The sequence below is a fragment of the Schistocerca cancellata genome, chromosome 1 (genome assembly GCF_023864275.1).
Source record: "Schistocerca cancellata isolate TAMUIC-IGC-003103 chromosome 1, iqSchCanc2.1, whole genome shotgun sequence".
Lineage (NCBI taxonomy): Eukaryota > Metazoa > Arthropoda > Insecta > Orthoptera > Acrididae > Schistocerca > Schistocerca cancellata.
In genome coordinates this window covers 457,036,540-457,061,955 of record NC_064626.1, presented here as the reverse complement: position 1 = coordinate 457,061,955, position 25,416 = coordinate 457,036,540, and the positions used below count along the sequence as shown (strand labels likewise).

General features: G+C 42.8%; 1 protein-coding gene and 1 pseudogene across 1 annotated transcript in view; both read right to left on the bottom strand.

The window, feature by feature from the left end:
- The window catches only part of LOC126182661 (midnolin homolog), a 780,673-nt gene that overhangs the window by 372,028 nt on the left and 383,229 nt on the right, over window positions 1–25,416 (bottom strand). The window lies entirely within an intron of this gene.
- LOC126103725 (5S ribosomal RNA) lies at window positions 12,814–12,931 on the bottom strand (annotated as a pseudogene).

Sequence of the window (25,416 nt, the reverse complement as noted above, 5' to 3'; positions counted from 1 at the left end):
GTTCACGTCAAATGAATTTGAAACATTCAGTGAACGCCATGGCATACAACATCTAACTAGTGCACCGTTCCATCCACAGTCAAACGGCGAAGCGGAACGTTTTTTCAGAACCTTCAAGCAGCAGATGGCCAATCTTCGCACCGCACACACCAGGGATCAAGCATTGCAACTGTTTCTCGCCTCCTTTCGTTCGCATCTACGAGATGGACCGTCGCTGGCGGAACTGCTTCACGGCCGCCGCCATCGGACACTGCTGAACTTGCTCCACCCTCCTCAGCATCCGACGCCGAAGGAAGGCCGCAAGTATTGCTTCGCGCCCCATGATATTGTGTTTTTCAGGGTTTTTAGTTGCAGCAGACGGTGGGCGCGAGGCGAGATCCTTCGTCGACTACATGTATCTCATTTCAAACCCAGGCGGATTGCAGCACCGAAATCACAATAAAACTCGCCACTGCCATGTGCACGGTGATCCTTCTGTGTCTCTCCACTCAGATTAATGGATCCTGAGGACAGCGCGGCCACAGCAGCCGCCAGAGGGTGTCATCATGACACCGCCGAATGACCCCATGGAGACGGAGCCTTCGGCGCCTCCGTCTCCAGTCATCCTAATGATGGAGCTGGACCCGCTCACACCTCCGCAGCCGACGCCTTCTGCATCTGGTTATGGGCCTCAGGAGATGGACGCGTAACCTTCTGATCGTTTCCGGGGGACGTTCCCGCCAGATCGAAGTCCGGTTGGTGGGGTACGACCGGAAGCCTGACGTTCCCTGCAGACACACTTCCAGTCCAGTGCAGCATTCACACGTCAGCCTATGGTACGCAGACCGACCCTTCTCTAGGACACACCGAGACAGCAGCGGCCCCTAGTCGAAGAGAAGACTAGCATTCTATGAGCTCTACAGCAGCGACTTAGGAACTGTATTGTTTCACTTGTATTAGGAGTTGTGTGTACTGAAGAGATTTTCTTAGTTTTTCTGTCGCCCGCTGCTTGCGACACACCATTGTAAGTTCTCAAAGTTAAGTTCAAATGGTTCAAAGGGCTCTGAGCACTACGGGACTTAACATCTGAGGTCATCAGTCCCCTAGAACTGAGAACTACTTAAACCTAACTAACCTAAGGACATCACACACATCCATGCCCGAGGCAGGATTCGAACCTGCGACCGGAGCGGTCGCGCAGTTCCAGACTGAAGCGCCTAGAACCGCTCGGCGACACCGGCCGACTCAAAGTTAAGTTTCGTCATTTATCTTACTGTAATAAAAATTCATTAATACGATTTGCTTGAATCGTTGTTGAGCGATCCAAGAAACCAGGTTTCCTAGGCACACCAAATTCGACGAGTAGGCAGGACACAACACTTTAGACGGCTTTGAACAATTTTTGATGAAGTTATTATCCTGCGGTTATCTATACCTATCAGTATGCAGTAAAATGAAACAGATTGGGAGACTGCACTGAAAATGAAACTGGGATTTTTATAGCTGTCCTCTTTAGTGGGTACATGTTGTCCCGAGGGCCGGCCGCGGTGACCGTGCGTTTCTGGCGCTGCAGTCCGGAACCGCGGGACTGCTACGGTCGCAGGTTCGAATCCTGCCTCGGGCATGGGTGTGGGTGATGTCCTTAGGTTAGTTAGGTTTACATAGTTCTAAGTTCTAGGGGACTTATGACCTAAGATGTTGAGTCCCATAGTGCTCAGAGCCATTTGAACCATTTGTTGTCCCGAGGAGGAAAATGCAGTATCAAGAAGAAACAGACAGCCATAATGAATTTGTTTCGAAGATAATTTCAAAGGATCGATTGGATTTCATCATGGACAATCTTCATTTTTGTAGCAATGATGAACTAGTCCAGATGACAGATTTGCAAAGATCAGAAGATTATTACCTATGTTGAATGAGACGTTCATAACACTGCCACGGCATAAGAGCCATCATTCAATTTATGAGACAATGGTGATATATTTTGGGCGACATGGATGCAATCAGTTCATGAAAGGTAAATATCTCATGAAACTTCGTGGTTGATTACAACTGTGTGCTGGACCGAGACTCGAACTGGGGATCTTTGCTTTCCGCAGGTAACTGCTCTTCTCTGGCGGAAGTAAAGCGGTGAGGACAAGTCGTGAGTTGTGCTTGAGTAGCTCAGTTTGTGGAGCACTTGCCTGCGAAAGGCAAAGGTTCGAGTCTCTGTCTGGCAAACAGTTTTAATCTGGCAGGAAGTTTCGTATGTGCTCACACTCAGCTGCAGAGTGAAACTTTCATTATGTAAACAATTCATGTTAAATTTCGAGTGTATTTATAATGGTACATATGTCAAGAAAACCAGTTCGATCTGGAAATAAGTTCTGGTGTGGAGGTACCAGCGATGGATAGCTAATGCTGTTGGAACGTTATCAGTGAGCTCGAACTTGCAGCGAAAAGTATGATGCCAGTGGTCTGCAGTATGGGATTATATGTACATACGCCGATCAGCTGCTGCAAAATGTTCCATTCAGAATTTTCGTTGAAAACCCGTTTACCAGCGCTCAGCTTCTTCTATATGATCTCAAGAAATGAGGCATTGAAGCTTCTGGCATAATCCGCCGGAACAGAATACCTAAAAGTTGCGTTTTGTCTCCAACAGAAAACTTCAAGAGCGAGAAAAGAGGAACACACGATTCCAGCTCATATAAAAATTGTGGTAAATGTCTAAACGTATGTGTTACAATGTTATGCCCTGAAATAAATCCACATGTCACTTTGTTAATTGTTTCAGCAATATTAATCGTCATGTGGAATGACAATGGGGTCGATTATTTCGCTATCAACTATGACCAGGCTACAACACAGAGAAAAGTAGGCCGATTCTCCAGTGAGAAGAAACAAAGGTTCAGTACTTCAGCCTACACTGTATCAAGCATAAAATAATCAACTAGGTGAAGTAGATGGCACAGATCAAAATACATGCTTATATAGAACGTCCATAAGGGGGAAAAAGTGGTATTTTTCTCTAATAGCACATCTAGTCGATGTTGCTGAACAGAATGCTTCGAGTCTTTACAGGCATATTGCGGTTCAGTGAGTCTTCATTCGGTTAGGTGCCGCATTGTTATTTCCGTAATTGAAGGAAATAAGAGGAGTGTCCAAAGCAGGGGAAGACCTTCCAAATTAAATAAAATTGCGTCACGTTCTGATAGGAAAGAACATTATGTCAGTGACTTACCAGTAGACGGTAAAACAAACAATAAAATAAAACTGCAATTCGGATTGTGCTGGAGGAAGACCTCCACTAAATGTCTCAAGTGTGATTTAGCTCCCCATATATCATGGTTTCTGTCTATCCAAACAAAATTCTAGCGTGTTGTAATATTGTTTGTAAATTCAGTCCCCGCCATCCTTCTAGAAGGCAAGCCTATTGTGACTAGACCGTAAGTGTAATTGTTGTGAAATCTGTTCTCTTTGTTTGAAATAACTAATGATGATAATATATTAGGATGTAAACAAAAAATTATATTTCAGGATTATCTGGGCTAAAGAAGCCGTCAACAACAACTTGGCGGCAACTGAGTACGCGGAAGGCATAGAAAAGTTGGTAACACGGTGCGACAAGTGCCTAAATTTCAAATATGACTACGTAGAAAAGTAGCGTGGACATCAGATCGTATGTAAAATAAAGTATCGTTCAATTATTTCAAATAAAAATTACCGAAGAAAGAAACATTCTTTAATTTCCGAATGACGCTCAAACGAAAACAACTGAGACATCATGGGTGTGATGCAATACTTCAAACCATATCTGAATCAGGTGCCCATTTGGAAAGAATCTCCATATGACAAAAAAGGGCACAATACGTCTTGTCTGATACCGTGAGGAATAAAAAAATTATTTTAATGTTTGTATTACTCATAGCAGATGTATTACATTTACTGAATATCGTTCTTTACATGAAGTGGTTTCTGTTCTTACATGCAGCAGAAGCAGTTTAACACTTGATTATATCGTCATTTGATAGACGAAATGATCGCCAAATCTAAGAATGGAAATTAATGTCCCAGTGTGCATTGTGCCAATAAGCAAAAAATACAGTGTGTCCCGCCCGCATCTCGTGGTCGTGCGGTAGCGTTCTCGCTTCCCACGCCCGGGTTCCCGGGTTCGATTCCCGGCGGGGTCAGGGATTTTCTCTGCCTCGTGATGGCTGGGTGTTGTGTGCTGTCCTTAGGTTAGTTAGGTTTAAGTAGTTCTAAGTTCTAGGGGACTTATGACCACAGCAGTTGAGTCCCATAGTGCTCAGAGCCATTTTTTGAACAGTGTGTCCCAGTTCCCTCAGGACTGTAGTTACGGAAGATAGAAATCATGGAAAGTGGTTACAGAATCACTGTATTTTTTCAAAATAGTCTCCTCCTGAAACAACACGCAGCTGAGACCGTTTTAAAAGTGTTTTGAAAAGTGACTGTAGCCCTTTTTTGGAGTTGCATCTAGCACTGCAGTAAATTATCTTGGCTGTCCGTAATTCCGTCGTAGCGGTGCCCTTCCATTGCCCACTTCGATTTGGGGAACAACCAGAAGTCGGCTGGGGCCAAGTGCAGCTAATACAGCGCGTGATCCACGGCTGTGGTCCGCTTGCTGGCCAAAAACTAGTGCACGATCTTCGTTTTGTGAGCTGGGCCATTGTCGTGGAACAGCGACCAGGAACGAGCTTCTCGCTATTCGAGTCTAATTCGACGAAATGTCGAGCACAAACGCAAAACTTAACACACAACTTTATGTTGCCTCGCCTCTCACTGTCATTTTCCGACGAGTATCAGACTTGTCGTTACATTCACGGTCAGGAGCCTGCTACTGTGGTGAGTCTCGTTTCGAACTAAGCCCCAATGATCAGCGAAGATGTGCATTCCGGTGTATAGGGAGTTTTCTTTTGTTCTGGGACTTTTACACCTCGTAATCCGTCGTAGGACAAGTATAAATTCATTGTTTGTCATTGATCACTGATCTGCTTATTAACAATCCGGAATTTCACTGAAACATCTTTTATTTATTTTCCTCCCCCATTCATTTGTGAAATTAGCACAATATTTGCGTAGCAAACGTTTCCTCTGTTCATTGTTATGACTGTACTTGATCTGAAGACGAACTTGACAGCGAATTATGCCTGCAGCGGAAGGGTTGGTTAAAGTGAAAACAACGGCTGTCAGCAGGGATGTTTCAAATTTTCTGCATTCCTTTACAGCTGCCGGCCCGAGTGGCCGAGCGGTTCTAGGCGCTAGAGTCTGAAACCGCGCGGCCGCTACGATCGCAGGTTCGAATCCTGCCTCGGGCATAGATGTGTGTGATGTCCTTAGGTTAGTTAGGTTTAAGTAGTTCTATAGTTCTAGGGGACTGATGACCTCAGCAGTTAAGTCCCATAGTGCTCAGAGCCATCTGAAACCTTTACAGCTTGTGTGGTGAGTCAGCACTGTCAAGACTAAGAGACTTCATAGTGTTCAAGACAATATTCGACGTAATTGTTATTTAATTTCCATTTTCTCCGATAGACATCAGATTTACAGTGTGGTGTTGTACATCCTCACTGCACGTGATCTGCCTGCAAGAGAGTTCACATCTACACTTTTTAGTCAGTATCATTTATAGTTGAGATCTTTGAGTCATGCTCCATTTTCTTTTCCCGTTGCGCAGTGAAGTCATAGCCTACTCTTTTAATTTTTTTTTTTTTTACTAAGCTCTGGTCAGACAGCATTAGTAACTATTTTTGCGTCAACGTTTTATTTAAATAGGGCACATTTTCAGGGATTTTACTGAATTCACATATTCCCTGTACTGATTTCAGTCAATGATAGAGAGGACGCTTTCAACTTCTACTTTCAAGACCGGAATAATGGTTAGGAGGGAGGAACATTGCGTCGAAGAAAACAAAGATGCTCGAATCAAGCGTATGTTCGGCAGACCTTAGTGTATTTTTGGGAAGGATTCAAGAAAAAGCCGGAAAAAAGGGAGACTACACTCAGAAACAGAATGGATTTTAGAGAAAAATTTTCACTGTTTCATTTAAAAGTCACTGACTTTTGAGCCTGCAGGCGTACATGTTGTGTTCCCTGACTACGTCAACGTTCCGGAGCCGTGACGGCGCTTCGGTACAGTTGCGGGATAAAAGCTTCTCCCCATTATGCTATTAGGGCGCGCCCGACTCGTTATCCTCTTTATTTGTTACGGTAATGCCATTACGGAGGCGTTTCTTGTTTCTGACTCCTCCGGCGTATTCAGTTTTTGTTTACCGGAGGGGCCATTAGGCGCCTGTGGAGGTAATGGATCCCGAAACTTTATTACCGGATGAGTGACAGCACAAGTGACACGAAGCGCCCTCTGAGACACCACGCGTCTCCCCCTATTGTCGGAATGCTAGCAGCAGGAAGCCTTGTATCAACTATTGAATAGCCGTTCTGCAGCCAGTAAGGTAATATTACTGTTTGTAGCTTATTTTTAAAAACAGATAAATTAGTTATTGTGTAGGTACTAGCATTAGGAAGGTGTATGGGAAGGATTCATGCAGTGTAAACTGCGCACTAAAATATCGCCACTCACCAAGACGCTATCGAGGAGAAAGTCAACGACTCGCTCCTTTCTTTCAAGGCAACCTCCCCATCGCACCCCCCTCAGATTTAGTTATATGTTGGCACAGTGGATAGGCCTTGAAAAACTGAACACAGATCAATCGAGAAAACAGGAAGAAGTTGTGTGGAACGATGAAAAAAATATGCAAAATATACAAACTGAGTAGTCCATGCGCAAGACAGGCAACATCAAGGATAATACAAGCTCAGAAGCGCCGTGGTCCCGTGGTCAGAGTGAGCAGCCGCGGAGCGAGAAGTCCTTGGTTCAAGTCATCCCTCGAGTGTAAAGTTTAATTTTTTATTTTCAGACAATTATTATCTGTCCGTCCGTCCGTCCGATGGACATATGCAGGATTTGACGGTCTACACACGGAAAAATTTGAAAACGTTAAAAACATAATGTTTTGACAAAGGACAGGGAAAACTGTGCGACCCTGAAACTGTGGTACTCATTTGTTGCAGTTTATGTGACAAACTCTTATGTTTTCATCACTTTTTGGGAGTGATTATCACATCCACAAGAAGACCTAAATCGGGCAAGGTAGAAGAATCTTTTTACCCATTCTCCAAGTGTACAAATTAGGTGGGTCGACAACATATTCCTGTCATGTGACGCACATGCCGTCACCAGTGGCGTATATAATATATCAGACGTGTTTTCCTGTGGAGGAATCGGTTGACCTATGACCTTGCGATCAAATGTTTTCGGTTCCCATTGGAGAGGCACGTCCTTTCGTCTACTAATCGCACGGTTTTGCGGTGCGGTCGCAAAACACAGACACTAAACTTATTACAGTGAAGAGAGACGTCAATGAACGAACGGACAGATAATAACTTTGCGAAAATAAATAAAGTAAAATTTTTATACGAGGGAAAACTTGAACCAAGGACTTCTCGTTCCGCAGCTGCTTACGCTAACCACAGGACCACAGCGCTCCTAAATTCACCTGCTTCTTGATGTTGCCTGTCTTGCGCATGGACTAGTAGACCAAGTTCAGCTTGAATCGAAATGGTTTCAAGGAATGAGATACTCTGCGAAAATACTCCCTTAACACACTGCTCTAGTTTGCGTAAGGAGTAATCGGACAAGGTAACAAAAGCTAGATGTCATGTAAGTCTCGTTCCGTAATTGAAGGGGATCAGTAAAGGTTCATCTTAGCATATCCACACTGTTTCATTTTGGCTTCATGGGCTGTTTCGGAATGATATGTTCTCGGTGAAATATCTTCTAGGTGGAACATGACGATTCAAAAGTACGCTTGTCCGCAACTACAATTGTGGGCGAAGACTAGGCTGAGGTTCGCCACGTAACCTATCATTAAAAATTTGCAAGTTGGTAGGCTTTCGCGGCTTCAATGAATCTCCATAAAATTCTTCTGTGAATTAGACGGCGTAATGTTACAAAATGTTGCTATCGTAGGTTGTTCCTTCGTGGCGTGGATTTTACGAAATTATCGACGTCTTTAGCCATTGATCCGTCGACTGAGGAGGCTGCCATAAAGATAAAAGCACATGAACTCACTAGCCACCTTCAAAGAATTTAATATTAATCTCGTAGTTTTTATCCCAACTTTGCGGAACTTGCGGATGTTAGCAAATACTCGATGCTCGTAATGGAGTAAAGTTCAAATGGCTCTGAGCACTATGGGACTTAACATCTGAGGTCATCAGACCCTTAGAACTTAGAACTACTTAAACCTAACTAACCTAAGGACATCACACACATCCATGCCCGCGGCAGGATTCGAACCTGCGACCGTAGCAGTCGCGCGGTTCCGGACTGAAGCGCCTAGAACCGTTCGGCCACCACGGCCGGCAATGAAGTAAGGAAACTGCGTTAATAGTTTTATGCTCGAGACCTCTTCAGATCGAAAATCAGCTTTGCGTAGACTGATGGCAACATAGCTGCTGTTAGCTGTATCTGAGCAGCCATCTCCGCATGGTAATTCGGTCCGCTGTCTGTCGATGGCTTTTTCTCTGTTTTTCTGCAAGTTATTGTTCGACTATAGCTGAGGTCGTATCTGTTGAGGGGCTGTCTTCTTTTCTTTAACAAACAGGGATTCTGTTATCCTTCCACAGTCAGTTTTACCAACTTTCATTGCTGTGATTAATACTGTTATGAAGAGAATGATTGCTATCGCTTCTCCCTTGTCTACTTGAATCTTCGTGTTGAAGTCACTGGAAGAGACAGTGTAGCAGCGTAGGATGGATGTTCCTGCCTAGCAATTCCGAACACTGCCTGTCGGTACCAGGTGGTTCCAACCAATGATTTTGTCTATCTTCCTCAAAACTACAGTCTAATTTTAATGCATAGTCCTTAACTCGTATCACATACTGGTATACCACTTTTAAGTGTATACTCTGTAAGGAACTTTACGATGTGTATGATAGAGGTTAACTCTTGTACCAAGGTCGTTTCCCCAACTTAGTTTAATTTTCGAATCGTAAGCGAGAAGATCAACTTCCTATAAATATCCGATTGTTATTTATCTAATGCGAGGTCTAATACAATGATGCAGTTCTAGTTCAAAACCAAATTTTAAATTGCAAAACGTTACCAAGGGCAGATGCGACCTCTGATCATGATTTATTGGTTGTGAACTGCTGATTGAAACTGTAAAACTTTAGAAAGGTAGGAAATTAAGGAGATGGGATCTGTATAAACTGAAAGAACTAGCAGTTATTCAGAATTTCAGAGGGAGCATTAGGCAACGACTGACTGAAATAGAGGAAAGGAATACAATACAAGCCGATTGGATAGCTTTGAGTGATGAAATAGTAAAAGCAGCAATCAAATAGGCAAAGAGACAGGGCCCAATAGGAATACTTTGATACCGAATTTAACTGGCTAAATTGATACATGTTTGAAAATGTGCAAGTATGTTTCCACATCTTCTCCTAAACCACAAGACCGATTTCCGCTAAACATGGTACACATATCCCGAGCTGCCAGGCAACAATTGCTGTGGTGGTAACAGCCACATACCCATCACAGTTCAGCAGATGTCATCATGTACACTAAAATGTGTGAAAAATTGCCAATCCTGCATCAAGTTTTAATACATTTATTCTTTACCAATAAGACAATCCTATAGTCGAGTCAGCCTAAGGAAATCCCTGATATCTGGCAGCTCTTTTAACGGCTTTCAACTGTGAAACGCAAACGGATGTAGACGAAAACCATAGCCGTCTATAGAGCTGTGAGGAGGCGTTACCATAGAGACGTTTACACAATCGCGTTGTAGCCGTGGAGGCTGAGCTGCGCCCGTATTACAGAAACTGTCCAGGATCATGTTTTTTTTTTTTTTTTGGCTACTGTACTTACGCATTTCTATGTTGTGCATATTTCATTGTATGATTGTTTCACTATCTCAAAAGTGTTTTCGCGAACGCACGAAAATGAAATTTTTTCTTATGTTCATTACTGGTAGAAAATTGGCAAAATGAATCCCGTGGCAATGCCGGGTTCGTAGCTACTGAAAAAATAAAAAAGAGAAGCAAAGGAACTAGGCAAAAGGGAGTGCAGACATCTAAATATGAGACTGGAAGAAAATGTAAAATTCCTAAGTGTTTGTGGCTAGATGACAAACGCACGGCTATAGAGGCATGCTTGACTAGGGTAAAGCAAGATGCAGCCAACAGAAAAAATAAAAAGGGGTACTAGTGTGAGTGTGAGGAATTCAAATGGCAGGGCAGTACTCAACAGAGAATGGAAAGCTGAAAGGTGCAAGTTGAAGGAATACACAGGTGGACAATCCGAAGGATATCAAGACGGCATCATAAAATCGGCAGAGGACGTAAATGAAGGCGAGGATACTGCAGGGAGAATTTGACACAGCACTGAAAGACGTAAGTCGCCACATGGCCACTTAGGTAGGTGACATTTCCTCAGAATTATTTAAGATCCTTGTGGAGACCAGGTTTAACAGAATTATTCAACCTGGTGTGTAAGGTATAAGAAAGAGGCGAAATATCTTCAGACTTCAAGAAGTATGTTGTTGTTGTTGTTGTGGTCTTCAGTCCTGAGACTGGTTTGATGCAGCTCTCCATGCTACTCTATCCTGTGCAAGCTTCTTCATCTCCCAGTACCTACTGCAACCTACATCCTTCTGAATCTGCTTAGTGTATTATCTCTTGGTCTTCCCCTACGGTTTTACCCTCCACGCTGCCCTCCAATACTAAATTGGTGATCCCTTGATGCCTCAGAACATGTCCTACCTACCGATCCCTTCTTCTGGTCAAGTTGTGCCACAAACTTCTCTTCTCCCCAATCCTATTCAATACTTCCTCATTAGTTATGTGATCTACCCATCTAATCTTCAGCATTCTTCTGTAGCACCACATTTCGAAAGCTTCTATTCTCTTCTTGTCCAAACTATTTACCGTCCATGTTTCACTTCCATACATGGCTACACTCCATACTTCCTGACACTTAAATCTATACGCGATGTTAAGAAGTATGTATGTAATACAAATTCCAGCAAGTCGGTACTGATAAATGTGAATATTATAGAACTGTTAGTTTGGTAAGTCACCGTTGCAAAAAATAGAAAAAAATTATTTACAGAAGAATGGCAGAAGTGGAAAAGAGCCGATTTCGGGGGAAATCGGTTTGGGTTTCGCAGAAATGTACGAACACACCAGGCAGTACTGCTCCTAGGACTTATCTCAGAAGATAGGTTTTCGGCGTTTTTAAATACATAAAGTGAAAGTTATCGACAGTTTGCACAGACACCAGACTTAAGTTATAAGAATGTAAGGTCGAGGAAGGGAGGCATCAGTTGCGAAAGAGTGAGACAAGCTTTAAGCCTACCCAAGATGTTATTCAATCTATACGTTGAGTAAACTGTGAAGGAAAGCAAGGAGGAATTACAGGTCAGGGAGAAGAAATAAAATTCTTTGTGGCTTGCCGATGACATTTTGATTCTCTCAGACACACCTTTTAAGTAGAAGGAGCCGCTCAAATTTCCAGCGTTTCTAACAGTTGTCGCCATTTTAGAGAAATTACTTTCTCTCATGATCGTGTCAAGGATCAGATTACAGAATACTAAAACCATTTCTTCATGTGGGGTACCAAATCCACATTTGTTGAAAGAAATCGTTAATGTTTCTCCTCTGCTGTTTGTTTACACGTGTTCACATTATTTAACTTCACATGATTTTCCAATTTCGGCCTTACGCGCCATTCTCAAGTGCTGTGGGTTCCAACATGTCGCAATACAACATATCTGATTAATTATTTAGGAGAATTGCCATGGCTGCTGCTGGTCTGGAAGGCTGAAATTGTCCAGTCGTGTGAAATTAAGTGAATACATGGAAACAACAACAGAGGTAGAACATTCACAATTTTCTTCCGAGATACGGTTCTGCAACATGTACCCAACCTGACTATGATAGTCTACTCACCGATTACTGTTTGAGGGAGAAATCTGCTTGTAAAGGTATACAGACATCGAAATAAATTGAATTTCAAGAAACGAAATACGTGAGAGCGTTAATCGCAATGAGGAGGTCAGTTCGATTGAATTTTCTCATGTTGGGAGAGCTGAAGCAGCGTGATCTGTTTTACTTAGTACACTACTGGCCATTAAAATTGCTACACCAAGAAGAAATGCAGATGATAAACTGGTATTCATTGGACAAATATATTATACTAGAACTGACATGTGATAACATTTTCACGCAATTTGGGTGCATAGATCCTGAGAAATCAGTACCCAGAAGAACCACCTCTGGCCGTAATAACGGCTTTGATACGCCTGGGCATTGAGTCAAACAGAGCTTGGATGACGTGTACAGCTTCAACACGATACCACAGTTCAAGAATAGTGACTGGCGTATTGTGACGAGGCAGTTGCTCGGCCACCACTGACCAGACGTTTTCAATTGGTGAGAGATATAGAGAATGTGCTGGCCAGGGCAGCAGTCGAACATTTTCTGTATCCAGAGAGGCCCGTACAGGACCTGCAACATGCGGTCGTGCATTATCCTGCTGAAATGTAGGGTTCCGCAGGGATCGAATGAAGGGTAGAGCCACGGGTCGTAACATATCTGAAATGTTAACGTCCACTTTTCAAAGTGCCCATAGGCATCACTGGATGCGGATTTGGAGGGGCATGTGGTCAGCACCCGCTCTCCCGGCCTTACGTCTGTTTCCAAGAACGGGGCCGCTACTTCTCAGTCGAGTAGCTCCTCAGTTAGCCTCACAAGGGCTGAGTACACTCCGCTTGCCAACAGCGCTCGGCAGACCAGATGGTCACCCATCCAAGTGCTAGCCCAACCCGACAGCGCTTAACTTCGGTGATCTGACGGGAACCGGTATTACCACTGCGGCAAGGCCATTGGCACACTGTCGACTTCAAGTCTTCAAAAAATTTTTTTTTATAAAACAAGTTCATTCAGAGTTGGAACATCACGCCAAATTTGCTACATGTTAGCCACTAACGCGACGTTCCAACTCAAAATGAATACGTTTTACAGCAAAATTTTTTGAAAACCTGAAGATGGTAGCAAAGTGTATCGAAACCGGTTTTTGTAAAGAAAGTCAGTATTCGTAGGAATATATATATATATATATATTTAATTACTTGGGACCCCCTTCTTTGTTGTTTGACCTTGCTTAAGCACTCAAGTACGGGTCTCGGTCCATGGCTTGGCGTGCTTCAGTTGTGACTGCTGATAAATGTCTTCTGCGTAGAATACAAACAGAGGCGTCTCTGATAGTTCAGTAACTTGGCATAACGCCAGACATAATCGTTTTCAAAAGAAGGCAACGTTATCCCACGTACAATAATGGATCCAGCTGACGGTACCAGTCTTTTCAGAAAAGTCTACAGATTTTTTTGATAAGGGATTAAGAAAAGTATTTAAACGAATTCGTGCGCAAGTGGCTTCAAGAAAAGTGAAAATATTTCAATCGCACAGCAGAAAGTAATTGCCGAGGGCTCGAGATTTGAGGCAGTTAAAGTTTCACAACCGTTTTATCCACGAAACGAACAGTAGCGTAGGTACATTTTTCTGTTCGGCATCGTCTTTTGTGCAGGCACGCGCGGCTCGCGCCGGCTTACTTCGTAACGCAGACAGGCACGTGTTCCGTCGGAGAGGACTCTACGAGAGACGCGAGCACACCCCAGGCCGTCGCCGGAGATTCGCAGAAAATAGCCCGAAAACGCTTTCGGGTCCGCGAGCAAATACTCTGACAATGAAGGGAGGAGTGGGAGAGAGAGGGAGAGGGAGAGGGAGAGAGAGAGGGAGAGAGAGAGGGTGGAGGGCTCCCGGCGACTGTCGCAGTGGAGAGCAGCGCCCCGATAGGATCTGGACAGGCGGCCGCTACCGGCGGATGGCAACTGTGTGTGTGTGTGTGTGTGTGTGTGTGTGTGTCAGCCAGGACGGGACACGCAGTGCTAGAGGAGCAGGAGCGTGGCTCGGCGGTGCGCGGCCACGCAGATCAATACGGCGCGCGCCGGCACGCACGGGCCGGACAGCGGCAGGCTGGTGGTTCGCAGAGCACAGTGGTGAGGCTGCGCTGGAGCCCCATCTGCATACACCGCGTGCACTGTTACTGCGCGAGGCACACTGCAACTGCACGATGAGCCGTGGGTAGCATCGATCGCACGGTACATCGTGGGCAGCAGCAATGCTGTCTCGTAGTCCCTGACACCAGAAATGGAAAGATTTGTAAACACTTTTAATATTATTTTGTGTGAACGACCGGATAGCAGCTGCAAATTTGTTGAAGGATGTTTTTCAGCGTATACCTTTGTTCGACAGCCCGTACTAACTGCGACAAAATGTGGAGGAAATATCCGCCATAGTGAAATGGGTAATGGAAAAAGGTGTCTCACAAATGAACGTTTACCTGTGTACTTTCTGTGGGTGATGCCAATAGCTCGTAAGTACAGGGTGTTTATAAATGAATATCGGGGTTTTAACGGTTTATAATGTTTATTATATTAAACTTACAGTTATAAATGTTATGTCAAATCAAAGAGCAACTCAAAGTTTTACCAATAATCTTATAAATGTTCAATGTGAGCACCATTTGTCGCACGGCACGCATCAGTTCAGTAGCCGAGTTCTTCCCAAACGTTGATAAGTGTGTCTTCAGTGATTGTAGCAATAGCTGCTTCAGTCCGGTTTCTTAATTCATGGAGGCAGCGGAGGGACGTACACACGATCATTGATGAAGCCCCAACGGAAAAAAATCACATGGCGTTAGGTCGGGTGAACGTGGAGGCCATGCAAGACAAGCCCTGTCATTGGGCCCCTTGTGGCCTATCCAGCGCTTGGGTACAGTGAAGTTCCGCTGTCTAGCGGATTGCGGCGGAAACATTGGACGCTGCGCATGTGCACTGGTGGCTCTGAGAACTATGGGACTCAACATCTTAGGTCATAAGTCCCCTAGAGCTTAGAACTACTTAAACCTAACTAACCTAAGTACATCACACACACCCATGCCCGAGGCAGGATTCGAACCTGCGACCGTAGCAGCCTCGCGGTTCCGGACTGCAGCGCCAGAACCGCACGACCACCGCGGCCGGCACTATTGTAAGTTGAATGTAATAAATATTATAAAGCGTAAATCCCCGATATTCAGTTATAAACACCCTTTTTTTAAGATATCATATTTAACAACATACAAATAAATTTCAGCTAGTAATAGCGAATGCTAGCTTCGGAACAGCCAGGAGAAACGGTAAGATACCAGCTGGATCTCATATTGATGAGACAGAGGTTCCGAAATCAGATAGTGAATTGTTATACCCCTACCCAGGACCAGAAAGATTCAGATCACAATTTAATAATTATGTAAAGAGGGTTGAAGCTTAAGAGAATAGTCCGGAAGAAACACTGCGGAAAGAAATGAGGAATGTTGATGAGTCTTTGATGTTCTCTAAATTTTTAACTATTGCACAATGAATATCACAGTAGATAGTTCAATTGAAGAGGAATGGACATCTCTAAAAGAAGCAGCCACAGAAGTTGGACAGACAAATATAGGTACAAAGAAGGTAGCTACAAAGAAATCTTTGTAACAGAAGAAATACTTCATCTGATCGACGAAAGAGGGAAGTTCTAAAATGTCTGCGGAAAGACAGGAATATAGCAACATGTCCCTTAAGCATCACATAAATAGGAAATGTTGGGAAGCTAAATCGAAAAGGATACGGGAAAAATGTGAAGAAATTTAAAAAGAAATTATAGTCGGAAGTACTGATTCAGTATATAGGAAAGTGAAAACCAGCTTTGGTGAAATTTAAAGCAGAGGCGTCTGTATTAAGAGTACAAAAGGAATTCCACTGTTAAACGCAGTGGCCAGAGCGCCTTTGACGAAAGAGTCATCGAACGAATCTGTGAGGAGGAGGAGGAGGAGGAGGAGCTGTCTGATGACTTGATGGTAGAAGAAATGGGGGCAGATAAGCCAGAGTTTTGGAAGGCTTGAGGAATAGCAACCGAGATTCTTAGTCATGTGCTTTATAGAACGTATGGGACTAGAGATACATCATCAAACTTCCGGAGTAAGTCATGTATACAATCCCGAAATTAGCAGGGAAATTAAGTTCGAGACTGATCATACAATTACCTTAACAGCTCATGCAAGATACTTTCTGATATCAACAATATATTGCAGAATGGAAGTAAATGAACATGCGTTATATTATGATCAGCTTGTCCTTGGGAAAGGTAAACGCACCAGATAGGTAGTTTTCACGTTGCGCTTGATAATGAAAGACAAACTGAAGAAAAATTAATACATGTTCATAAGATTTGTCGCCTAGAAAGACAGGTATTATACAAAGTGTCCACAGGAGGTGTCTCTGATTTCAAAATTAAGTAAGTCGAAAACTAAGATCAATGGTCGAGTGCAATAAAACACATGTTTATTATGAGAGCTATAATAATTTCATACAGAACTTTCGAAATAGTTCAGAAAGCTGCTAAGAGATGGTGCTGTACGCTGTGTAGCTGATACAGTATCAGCGTACATAATTAAACTCGTCCTCTGCAAGCAGTCTTTGCAATCACATCATAATTTTTCGAAATGTTCAATACTCCCAGTACGGAGGTAGCGCAAGCAACCAATGAAATTTGCCATCACATCCCGAAGTGTCTCAACGGAAATGGATTCAGATGCCACACAGATCGCCAATTCAAGCTCGTCCAGCGTGGTGGAATGGTTCCTACAGACAGCGTCTTTCAATGCGCTCCAAAAAACAGTACAGTCACAAGGAGACAGATCGAGCGAATATGTTGGCCAGTCCACCCATGAACCAATAAATGTGAATAATCCAACGCAGTGAATCTTTTCCCGAAGTATTCATCAAGAATGAGAAACACCTGCTTCGTGCGATGTGGTCTGGCCCCATCTTGCTTGAACCACTCGGTGCTTGGTCGAACCTCCAACGCTAGCTGTGTGATGACAAACTGCAACTTATCGTTCACTAGTGATCGTTTCTCATGTGGAAAAGGGAGCAATAGTACCACTGCTGCATACCACAGCCCAAACAGTAACTTTGGGATAATACAGTGTTTTTGTTTCACATAAAAAGAGGATTTTGGGAACCGTATAATCGTCACTTGGGTTTATTCACTACGCCATTCAGGTGCAAGTGTACTTCATCTGTGAACCAGATGCAGCCAACATCAAATCCTTCATTATCAGTTGGTGTGGGATCTGGTTCGCAAAGTCAGCTCTCTGTCGCACAGCTCGTACAGATATGGCTGTGGACCATGAAGGGAGAAATGCCTAGGCTGTCAGTATTTTGTGTGTGCTGGAACGCTTCAAACCAGTCTCTGCTGCATTTCTTCGAAAGGATTCTATGGTTTATGTTGAATAATTCCACAACTCATGACGTCATTTTCACGAATAGTTACAGTTTGTTTAAAGCCAACGTTCCCCGCAAGATCATCAGCCACGCTGTCTGTCCGTTGGAATTTGATGAAGAGCTTGCGAATGGTTTTCGCATCGGGTTCTTTTGGAATATTAAATCGCGTTTGAAAACTGCGCCTTGTTGACGTAGGACAGTGTTCTAACCTATGGTATTCCAGTTCCAGAAAACAAGTTGTTTCAGTGGAGTACATGATTTCAACCCATTCCTTCGTTATCTAGTTTCGCGTTTCAGCGGTGGAACTGATTACTATGAACTACGGCTTACTGTCTATAGGCGCTACGTGTTGCAATTACAGCGCCATCTGTTAGCAGGTTTTAGAACTCGAAACTTCAGTATAACTTCTACACAAAATGCTTACGGCTTTCGCGATAAACATATCGTTTGCTGCACTCCTCTATCGATCCCAGTTTTCGAGATACTTTTGAAATCAGGGACTCCTTCATTGGACACCTGTACAATATGTGAAAATACAGAGGCAGCAATGAGAATGGAAGATCAAGAACTGCAGAATCAGAGAGGAATGGAGTGCATGGAGAACAGTGAAAAGGAGGAGGACAGGGTAATGGAACAAATGTTAAGATAACATTGGTACAAGAGAAAGCTGTAAAGCGCAATATCTCTGAGAGAAGGCAGAGACTGTAATATATCAAACTTCTGCTCTGAGGCGAAGAGCTTGATGCAGAAACGAAACCGTGGCGGGCCTTGTCTAATAAACCAGTCAGACGATTAATGGGAAAAAAGGGGGAGGGCGCGGCTACCTATGCCATAAACTTTTATTCCGGTTTCAACCAACCGATCGTCAATCTGTATAGCAAGGATAGATCATGAGATACATTCGATCATCTGTTGGTGCAGCGGTATGTGTTGAACGTGGTCACCAAACAGTCGTAAATCAATGCGTCACACTTGCATAAAATTATTTACATCAGCCTAACGGTTACAGTTCTTACTGTGGCGTCGAGAATTAAAATTAAAAATAATACGGAAAAGGAAACACTAGAATACGATACGTATGCACAGCGTTATCTGCCGTCAACAGTTGAACGCATTAATATAGTTAAATAACCCTAGTGTGTGGGAAATACAGTGAAATAATCTCGGTATTTAAGAGCACAAGTGTAGTTTACGTCTGACAATACTATCGCATTTTACTGTTGTAGGCTTATTGTTTCAATGTTTCGTGGTGAAATATTTAGTTTAGATTAATTCTTAAATACGACGTTCTTGAAATATATACGAGCTATGGGACACCAACCCTCATTTTACTGAGACTACGGGGCACCGAGCCTCATTTCACTAAAATAACATTTCCTCCAGCATTTCAAAAAATGGCTCTGAGCACTATGGGACTCAACATCTTAGGTCATAAGTCCCCTCGAACTTAGAACTACTTAAACCTAACTAACCTAAGGACATCACACACACCCATGCCCGAGGCAGGATTCGAACCTGCGACCGTAGCAGTTCCGCGGTTCCGGACTGCAGCGCCAGACCGCTAGACCACCGCGGCCGGCCCTCCAGCACTTGTCAAATTATTATTTATATAATCTTCGATAATATTTTAAGAGAAAACTATGTACTATAACGAAGTACAGATGATATCCCTTCGAAATTAATTCGCTGCCTGCGAATTCCTTGACGTCAGCCGTGTTATGGATAGATCTACAACACAACACCGACAAATGAAAATTTGTGCCGGACCAGGACTCGAACACAGCTGATGTCAAGGAATCCATAGTCAGCGAACTAATTTCGAAGTATTTCGTGTAACTGTCGTTCGTCCACACCGTCAGTTCTTTCAGACATGCTTGTAAGTAGCGAGGATACCTGTTAACATCCAATACCTGATATTCAGAGCATGTGTAAAACCCCATAATTTATGGCAGATCTAGAGGAACAACTGACAGATACAGTTTCTACAAATGAATAAGGTAGGGATGTTATACAAGGTGGTCAGAAAGAGTCTGAAAAGCTTGTAAGGATGTTGCAGGGGATTTGTGCTGAGGAATAGCTGTCCAGTAAAAAAAAAAAAAAAAAAAAAAAAAAAAAAAAAAAAAAAAAAATAGATACGTTGCGCCGTTTCCAAATTATTTAGTTTAGAAATTAGCCAGTCAGGTAGTTGGGTGCGCAAATTCAAGCACTAGCACGTGCTACAATGCCGTAATGCAAAGACATATGTGGGTCTGTGAGTTGCCGTTTCTTTAACTGCTCATTTCCAGTTAAAACATGCATTTTCCCGAAGTGATAAATATAAGCTAAGTGAACAAAAGCCACGTTTGTTATGTTTGAGGAAACCGAATGAAGAATAAGTTTGGCGACCGTGTCTCTGCAGGCTGTTTTGGATTTGCTCGCGTAGCGATCTGATTGGCTTCAATGCTAACTAGCTCGGAAAAGACGCAACGTATCGAATTTCTTCCTGACTATTATCTCTCAGCACAGCCTCCCGTGCAACACCCTTGCAAGCTTGCCACACTGTTTCTGACTACCATGTGTATCTTCTACCGTAATTAATATCTATACCTACGATGCTATTAGTAGATGGAGCTTTAACGTAAACACTGTCCAGCAGCTGATTATCGCCAGTATTAAAAACATTTATGCTGAGGACCTTACACTATATTTTTTTAACAATGACTTGCAGATTGCTTTTTATGAACATAATAAAATTTGTTATTACTAATACAACCTGAAAATTTCATTAACTATTAGGTACAGGAAGAAGTCAAATACTTCAAGCAGCCTGTCTAAGATATAACGTATGATTTTGATAAAGATATATAATATAAGAAACTGCATCAAACCAGTCTCAGGACTGAAGACCACAATAACAACAACATATAATATAAAGTGAGTAACGTCAGTAGTATTTGCTGCAAATTAGCAGATATACGTAAAATGGAACTCTGAAACAAATGTGATTACATTCTTGTAAGTTGTTGCTCTACTAACACGATTACAAGGAAGTAAATCATGGGTGGTAAACAAGAAGCAGGCAATGTATATAAAGAGTATGGAGATGAGGGTTTTTAGAAATGTCAAGGGATCTAAAAGAATAGAGAGAATCAGAAATGTTGATTCGAGAGTCGAATTAACGCAAGGGACGTTCAAGAAAAGTTAGAAGAAAGTACAATAAAGTGGAATGAACTACTGAAAGAATTGAATCGTGAAATAAAGAAATAAACACGAAAAGGTCAGCGAAACCCTGGCAGACTGAGAAAAATATGAGAAACGGACCAGGTAATTAACAGCCTGAAAAGAGAAATGAAGAAGAAGAAGAGCCACTCGCTATAAGGCAGAAACTCTACCGTGAGACTACAGAGAGCGATGACCAAAAGCTGATAATCCTACAGCAACGACTTAATATCTATTACTAGATGGATACCATGAAATTAAAGAAACTAATGTACTAACTGCTTCAAATGGGGAAACACTAATGAATATAGCCAATCGTTGGAGTCACTGTCACAGTTACAAATTTTAAGGTGGTTCAAAACATAAAACATTGGCAAACAATCTAAACAAGAACCCTAAAAAGTTTTGGTCATATGTAAAATCGGTAAGCGGATCTAAATCCCCTATTCAGTCACTCGTTGACCACGATGGCACCGAAACAGAGGACGACCGAAGAAAGGCAGAAATACTGAATTCAGTGTTCCGAAACTGTTTCACTGCGGAAAATCGTAACACGGTCCCTGACTTCAGCCGTCGCACGGACGCCAAAATGGAAAATATTGAAATAAACGATATCGGAATTGAAAAACAACTGCTATCACTTAGTAGCGGAAAAGCATCTAGACCAGACGAGATACCCTTAAGATTCTACAGTGATTATGCTAAAGAACTTGCCCCCTTTCTATCAGCAATTTATCGTAGATCGCTGGAAGAACGTAAAGTACCTAGCGACTGGAAGAAAGCGCAGGTCGTTCCCATTTTCAAGAAGGGTCATAAATCAGATGCGAATAATTATAGGCCTATTTCGCTTACGTCAATCTGTTGTAGAATAATGGAACATGTTTTGTGTTCTCGTATTATGACGTTCTTAGATAATACAAATCTCCTTCATCATAACCAACATGGATTCCGCAAACAGAGATCATGTGAAACTCAGCTCGCCCTATTTGCCCAAGAAATTCACAGTGCCGTAGACACTGGCGAGCAGATTGATGCCGTATTCCTGGACTTCAGGAAGGCATTTGATACGGTTCCGCACTTACGTTTAGTGAAAAAAATACGAGCTTACTGAATATCGGACCAGGTTTGTGATTGGATCCAGGATTTCCTAGAAGAAAGAACACAACATGTCATTCTTAACGGTTCAAAATCTGCAGATGTAGAGGTAATTTCGGGAGTACTGCAAGGAAGCGTGATAGGACCTTTATTGTTTACAATATACATAAATGACTTAGTTGACAACATCGGTAGCTCCGTGAGGCTATTTGCAGATGACACGGTTGTCTACAAGAAAGTAGCAACATCAGAAGACTCGTACGTACTCCAGGAAGACCTGCAGAGGATTAATGCATGGTGCGACAGCTGGCAGCTTTCCCTAAACGTAGATAAATGTAATATAATGCGCATACATAGGGGCAGAAATCCATTCCAGTACGATTATGCCATAGGTGGTAAATCATTGGAAGCGGTAACGACCGTAAAATACTTAGGAGTTACTATCCGGAGCGATCTGAAGTGGAATGATCACATAAAACAAATAGTGGGAAAAGCAGGCGCCAGGTTGAGATTCATAGGAAGAATTCTAAGAAAATGTGACTCATCGACGAAAGAAGTAGCTTACAAAACGCTTGTTCGTCCGATTCTTTAGTATTGCTCATCAGTATGGGACACTTACCAGGTTGGATTAATAGAAGAGATAGACATGATCCAGCGAAAAGCAGCGCGATTCGTCATGGGGACATTTAGTCAGCGCGAGAGCGTTACGGAGATGCTGAACAAGCTCCAGTGGCGGACACTTCAAGAAAGGCGTTACGCAATACGGAGAGGTTTATTATCGAAATTACGAGAGAGCACATTCCGGGAGGAGATGGGCAACATATTACTACCGCCCACATATATCTCGCGTAATGATCACAACGAAAAGATCCGAGAAATTAGAGCAAATACGGAGACTTACAAGCAGTCGTTCTTCCCACGCACAATTCGTGAATGGAACAGGGAAGGGGGGATCAGATAGTGGTACAATAAGTACCCTCCGCCACACACCGTAAGGTGGCTCGCGGAGTATAGATGTAGATGTAGATGTAGAAATGGCTCTGAGCACTATGGGACTTAACTTCTGAGGTCATCAGTCCCCTAGAACTTAGAACTACTTAAACCTAACTAACCTAAGAACATCACATACATCTATGCGCGAGGCAGGATTCGAACCTGCGGCCGTAGCGGTCGCGCGGTTCCAGACTGTAACGCCTAGAACCGCTCGGCCACAAATTTTAAGAGGAGTGTGGCTCGATGGTGGAGGGGAAAGGAGTCGTACTACAAATCGAGAGGTCCGGAATTCAATTCTCACTGACTCCTCACATTTTCTCCTATCACTAACCGCTTCTGCCGCCTTTTCTCCTATCACTAACCGCTTCTGTCGCCTTTGGTAATGATTTGTTTATACGAAATATACCAAGTTGTACCATGCGTCAGAGTGAACGATTAACTATAGTTTCTCTTATCCTGTCTGGATTTCAGTTCGAATGACGGCGGAACACCAGGACATGCCAGCTCGAACAGAACAGTGCCTACAAAATCACACAGTGTTCAAAGTATTCTTCAGTTTAACGACAGCTTTAGCCTTAAATAAACATGATGAATTTATTTTTACCTCGGCCTTTAGATAGAGTTCTGCTCTTGATGCCATCCAGACATTGCTGTTATTTCTAGCACAGAATAATAAAAATTATTAATCTTATTTATACATTCTTTCGTTACTTTTTGCTACAATATTTTCAAATTTAAGGTTGTTTTTGTTCTACTGATTTGTGTAGAATAGAAACAGTGTACTTGTTATTCATCCTTAAATATTATTCTCGCATTCAGGAGGACGACAGTTCAATCCCGTCTCCGGCCATCCTGATTTAGGTTTTCCGAGATTTCCCTAAATCGCTTCAGGCAAATGCCGGGATGGTTCCTTTGAAAGGGCACGGCCGATTTCCTTCCCCATCCTTCCCTCACCCGAGCTTGCGCTCCGTCTCTAATGACCTCGTTGTCGACGGGACGTTAAACACTAATCTAAAAAAAAAAACCTTAAATATTATTAATGGCGAGTCTATAACATCTTCTGTTGCACTGTACATACATGATGCCGTTTTCATATCTAGTGACAGCGAATGCTTTGAACATTAACCACATGAATGTTAGATACACGTATGTCTGTGTTAAAATATTGCAATGCTCATTGTGGAGTTTTTCCCCACAAATGTTTACAATCTTAAGAAGCATACACTGCCTCGATAATTTTTTGAAATGTTGTAGCGGTAACATCTTTCATCAGACTGCTGTGTAGTAGATCAGCTGCAAAGTGTTTCTTATTTGGCAAGAGTTTTACTTTTCAGCAGCGAACCGTAACTGCAGAGATTTCCCCATATCAGCTTGAGGAGATGAGGACAGGCACTATTTATACAAGCACAAAGTAGGAACAGAGAATAAGCGTGTTGCTTACGTTTGCTTTGGATTCGATACCTAAATGCCTTTTGTATTTTGTGTAAAGAACCGTTGCATTTCCATTATTATCGTTCTTTTATATCTGTTTCTAGCTATAAACTTTATACATAGTTTTGAGCCACGATTTGACACTCAAAAAACTTTCAAAACTATCTGTCGACTGATTTAATTTTTCTTAAGTTGTAGATTTCCCTCTCATTTAATGTATTATATGTTTCACATTCTACATCTACATCTACATCTACATCCATACTCCGCAAGCCACCTGACGGTGTGTGGCGGAGGGTACCTTGAGTAACTCATCGGTTCTCCCTTCTATTCCAGTCTCGTATTGTTCGTGGAAAGAAAGATTGTCGGTATGCCTCTGTGTGGGCTCTAATCTCTCTGATTTTATCCACATGGTCTCTTCGCGAGATATACGTAGGAGGGAACAATATACTGCTTGACTCCTTCGTGAAGGTATGTTCTCGAAACATCAACAAAAGCCCGTACAGAACTACTGAGCGTCTCTCCTGCAGAGTCTTCCACTGGAGTTTATGTATCATCTCCGTAACGCTTTCGCGATTACTAAATGATCCTCTAACGAAGCGCGCTGCTCTCCGTTGGATCTTCTCTATCTCTTCTATCAACCCTATCTGGCACGGATCCCACACTGGCGATCAATATTCAAGCAGTGGGCGAACAAGTGTACTGTAACCTACTTCCTTTGTTTTCGGATTACATTTCCTTAGGATTCTTCCAATGAATCTCAGTCTGGCATCTGCTTTACCGACGATGAACTTTATATGATCATTCCATTTTAAATCACTGCTAATGCTTACTCCCAGATAATTTATGGAATTAACTGCTTCCAATTGCTGACCTGCTGTATTGTAGCTAAATGATAAAGGATCTTTCTTTTCTGTATTCGCAGCACATTACACTTGTCTGCACTGAGATTCAATTGCCATTCCCTGCACCATGTGTCAATTCGTTGCAGATCCTCCTGCATTTCAGTACAATTTTCCATCGTTACAACCTCTCGATATACCACAGCATCATGCGAAAAAAGCCTCAGTGAACTTCCGATGTCATCCACAAGGACATTTATGTATATTGTGAACAACAACGGTCCCACGACACTCCCCTGCGGCACACCTGAAATCACTCTTACTTCGGAAGACTTCTCTCCATTGAGAATGACATGTTGCGTTCTGTTATGTAGGAACTCCTCAATCCAATCACATTGACGTGATAAATAACGGCATTGCTTTCGCTTCGTGTCAGTCTCTGGTGG